A 5403-nucleotide genomic window follows, 5' to 3' on the forward strand; every position below is an offset into this window, starting at 1 on the left:
GTGTGAGTGTGTGTGTGTGAGTGTGTGTGTGAATGTGTGTGTGAGTGTGTGTGTGAGTGTGTGTGTGAGTGTGTGTGTGTGAGTGTGTGTGTGTATGTGTGTGTGTGTGTGACATCTGCTGAGGCATGGGAAACTTACCAATGGCCACCCCTTTCAAAGAAAAATGGTTCTTTTCCCCAGTAGCCATCAACTACCTTTAGCACCTCAATTACGAGGTGGGACTTCAAAAACCCCTCTCTATCTGCCTTTGATTTTTGTTTGTTTGTGACAGAGTTTCATTATATAGCCCTACTTGGCCTAGAACTCCCTGTGTAGATCAGGAGGTGGACCTCACTCCCACAGAGATCCTGCCTCTTGGAGTGCTGGTGTTAAAGGCACATGCCACCATATCTAGGTATTGCTGGATTTTTTTTTTTTCTTTTAAAGACATTGTTTCTTTGTGTAGCCTTGGCTGTCCTGGGACTAGCTCTATGGAGCACGCAAGCCTTGAACTCACAGAGATCTGCCTGCCTTTGCCTCCCGGGTGCCACCACTGCTCAGCGGATGCTGGGGAAAAAAATTGTGTGTGTGTGTATATATATATATATATATATATATATATATATATACATACATACACACACACACATATATAAAATATAAAATGCACGCGCGTGCACACACACATGTATGTGTATATATATATATATATATATATATATATATATATATGTATTCCCCCCCCCCCAATGCAGGATTTTACTGTAGAGCCCTAGCTGTCCTGGGATGCTGGAATTTTTAACTGGCTTGATTCTGTGCAGGTTTTACACCGGCAACCACAACTGGCAAGCTCATGAGTTCAATAACCATTTCTATGTTAAAGACAACATTTGGCATCATTTCTTCCCATCATCGGCCCCTGAATTCTTTCTACCTGCCTCCCCTCCTCCCAACCCGTGATCCCTGAGCCTCTGGGAGGAAGGTTGACATAGACGTCTCAGCTATGGCTGGGCAGTCGTGGTTGTATATTCTCAGCCCTTGGGCAAGTAACCAGTCTCATCAACCACTACCCACCGTAAACGGAAGCTGCTTTGCCCACGGTTGAGAAACAATCTAATTAAATGTATCTGTTTTCTCCTAGTATGCGGTTACAAAGTGCCTTTGTTGCCACTAGATGGCAGTATTTAATAAGGGACAAGGAAGCAGGCACACGATTTAAAATTAAATTTAATGTGGAAAAATATGGTACCTGGTGACGGGTTTTAAACATTTTAAGATGAAATGCTTGAGCACAGTAGCTAAATTTTATTTTTGAAGTTCTAAAAAATCCCCAACAGTTAATATTTTTCATTCTAATAGTTTTAAATAGTTTAGAATATTTTTGAAGGGACTCATACTGTTTCCACAGTGAATGAATGTCACATCCCCACCAACAGTGCACAAGGTTGCAGTTTATCCAAATTCTGATAGCATACTGTTATATTTCTGTTTTACTTGTTTGTTTAATTATTTATTTTGTGTGTGAGAGCGCACACGGAATGGAGGTCATTCGTGTATGGAGATCAGAGGACATCAATACTCTCCTTCCATCGTTTGTATCCTGGGAATAGAACTCAGGCAGTTAGCCATAGCAGTAAACCCCTTTCCTTACTGAGCCATCTTGCTGGCTTATTATCTTTGGTTACAAGTGTGTATGGGTGTGTGACAGAACTGGAACATCTCGGGAGCATTAGATTCACAGCCTCACTTTCTCCTGCACACCAGCTCTCAAATTGCTTCTGCAGTAAACAGTCTAGATCCCTCAGCAGAGGACAGAAGAGAGGGTGCAGTTTCACTGTAGAGCAGACAACAGAAGAACTGGTCTGGTTGCCTAGCAACGCTTGCCCAGTATCCAGGAGATGAATCATCAAGAATGAGAATGAGCTCGGGAGGTGGGGGAGGGGTGTTCGCCTCAGCTCCTCAAAACTGCACAGACTAAGGACAGTGGTGCGCACACCCCCCTTGGCTTAATTAAAAACTTGTCGCTTGTATATTCAGTTGGTGTGTGTTTACAATTTCATGCTTGTTATTTGCACATGCTAGGCCAGTGATTCACAAGATGTTTTGCTCATGGATCCCTGGGACAAATCAAGAGTTTTTTGTTTGTTTGTTTGTTTGTTTTCCCCTTCTAATAACATTTATGAATTTTTTTGGGGGGGGATGAGGGGTGGAGGGAAGGGGGTGTCATTTTCTACTTAGTTTTCGACATGATGTAATAATGCATGTATTTGATTTAGGAAGTAGATGTGAGGCAAGATGTTGAAATGGCTGGAGGTTGGGGGCGGTGTGTGTAATTACAACCTGTGGACCTGGGTTTGATTCCTGGGACCACACGATAGGAGAGAACAGACTTTTGCAAGTTGTCCTTTGACCTCCATGCAAGGACACATACAACAAAATAGATATGAGAATTGATCTGTCCTTTACTAGGAAGGTATCAGTGGGATTTGCAAGAGTACAAAATAAAGCCACATTTATTACCAAGTACTGTTTTTGAGAAGTTAATTGTATATTCAAAATATATGTATAATAATGGTATTATATAATTAATTATAATAGAGTACAATAATAGTGTATATACAGTATAATAATAAATGTATTACTTTAAAGTATGAACATTTATCAATTTCAGCTTAAATATGGGACAGAAACATAGATAAAAATCAAATAAGGAACAGATTGTTGAACATTCGCAGTGATTTTTGAGAGAAATCAATGTGTTTGAAAATTACCATCCTAGATGTAATTGTTAGAAGTAGTTTTCCTGTGTCAAAGGATCAAGATGTTTAAAAAAAAGGATTACGCTCATTTGCTCCGTGTGCATGTGTGTGAGCGCCCGTGTGCACACGTGTGTTTGTGTGTGTGTGCGTGAGCGCGCGCCACTGAACTGTGTGTGGAGGGTTAATGACCTCAAAGCCTCAGGTGGCCTGAGAAGCTCTGGGTAGGAATGTTGACTTCATCGTTGACACCTGTGGGCTGTCAGATTCTAGAAGTTTCTAATAAGAGGATCATGGCATCGATCAGTCTCAGACTGCAGGGAAATTTCAAGTATCCATGCCACGTGTGGAGTCTCCACCTCACCGAGAGACCGCAGTCCTTCAGCTGTTCTGATTAAAAAAATAATTCTTCTCCTGGACATGCCGGTTCTCTCTTTTATTTCTGCATTGCCTACCCCAGTCCTGACCTAGTAATGTGGATTTCTTTCTACCATCTGGGGCCAAACTGAGGTCAGCAGACTTGGTGGCAAGCTCCTTTAACCTCTGAGTCATCTTGGTGGCCCAGGATACAGACATTTAACACTCTTGGCAAATGATGTTCGGGTGTTGTGAAGTTATGTGATTGTTTTGATTCTAAATGCTTGCAGAAAACGTAATCTGGGCCTGACTCTTTTCTTTTACCTTTTATCAAAAATAGACTTTTCCCTTCACATAATAAATCCAGAATATGATTTCCCCTCCCTGTCCTTTTCCAAGTTCCTGTCCTCTTCCCCTCTCATCTCTATCTACCTCCCTTTCAGTCTCTCATTAGAAAACAAACAGGCTTCTAAGGGATAGTAATAAAATAAAATCAGATAAAACAAACTAACTAATCAGGGTTAGACAAAACAAACAGGCAGAAGGAAAAGGACCCAAGAGAAGGCACAATAAAAGAGGCCACTCGTTCACACACTCAGGGATCCGGCTAAAAACGTTAAACTGAAAACCATGACATAAACATGAACTTCCTGTAGGATAAACGGAGAGAAGAAATATTTTTTGTTGTTCTTTTAATTTTTTCCCCAATTTTATTAGGTATTTACTTCATTTACATTTCAAATGCTATCCTGAAAGTCCCCTATATTCTTTCCCCCTCCTCCCCACCCACTCCCGCTTCTTGGCCCTGGCGTTCCCCTGTACTGGGGCATATAAAGTTTGCAAGACCAAGGGGCCTCTCTTCTCAATGATGGCCGACTAGGCCATCTTGTGATACATATGCAGCTAGAGACACGAGCTCTGGGGGTACTGGTTCGTTCATATTGTTGTTCCACCTGTAGGGTTGCAGACCCCTTCAGCTCCTTGGGTACTTTCTCTAGCTCCTCCATTGGGGCCCTGTGTTCCATCCATTAGTTGATCGTGAGCATCCACTTCTGTGTTTTCCAGGCACTGGCATAGCCTCACAAGAGACTGCTATATCAGGGTCCTATCAGCACACTCTTGCTAGTGTATGCAATGGTGTCTGCGTTTGGTGGCTGATTATGGGATGGACCCCCGGGTGGGGCAGTCTCTGAATGGTCCATCCTTTCGTCTCAGCTCCAAACTTTGTCTCTGTAACTCCTTCCATGGGTGTTTTGTTCCCAATTTTAAGAAGGGGCGAAGTGTCCACACTTTGGTCTTAGAGGTTCCAACTGGTAATAAGAACACATGCTCCACTATGTTCATAGCAGCCTTATTTATAATAGCTGGAAGCTGGAAAGAACCCAGATGTCCCTCAACAAAATGGATACAGAAAATTTACACAATGGAGTACTACTCAGCTATTAAAAACAATAAATTTATGAAATTCCTAGGCAAATGGATGGATCTGGAGGGCATCATCCTGACTGAAGTAACCTAATCACAAAAGAACTCACGTGATATGCACTCACTGATAAGTGGATATTAGCCCAGAAAGTTAGAATACCCAAGATACAATTTGCAAAACACATGAAACTCAAGAAGAGCGAAGAAATCTTATATATACATGAAACTAAAACTTAGAAAAAGGAAAAGCCCCGAAGTATTATTAGATAAAGAACCTTCAAAGAGAGATGGAGAAAGTGATAGAACAGAGAGAAATTTTCCTAGCTTTTCTCTCAGGGTGACCTGCAGTCTCACATCTAGAAAAAGTAGATAGGGCCCATGGGGACCCAGGGCCAAGATCAACCCACTGAAGCCTCATTACTGATGGCCAATAATGGGTTCTTGTGAGAGTCAAGTGTGGTCCCAATGTCCTGACCCAGGGAGAGAGCAAGGTGTGGAGCCTTGTAATTGCTCCCCCAGTCCCTCTGTGTCAGAACTCTCTATGGATCTGGGTAGAGGGCTTTAACTCATCCTACCCTGATCACTGTCTGGATAATTTGATGTTTTTCCTGCTTCTGAGACCAGGAGCCTCAAGCATACTGTGTATCCTTGGAGGTGGGAAGCATCTATCTACTCCATGATGGGGATGTGTAGCTATGGAGCAAGTCTGAGTGAGGAACTGGGCACAGAATCCATGTGGTAAAGGAGGAGATAGGAGTTTCTGGGAGGTGAGTCTGTTGAGGTTTCAGATTCTTGAAGTCTCCCACTATTATTGTATGAGGTGCAATGTGTGCTTTGAGATTTACTAAAGTTTCTTTAATGAATGTGGCTGCCTTTGTATTTGGAG

Source organism: Mus caroli, chromosome 7, assembly GCF_900094665.2.
Source record: "Mus caroli chromosome 7, CAROLI_EIJ_v1.1, whole genome shotgun sequence".
Classification (NCBI taxonomy): Eukaryota; Metazoa; Chordata; class Mammalia; order Rodentia; family Muridae; genus Mus; species Mus caroli.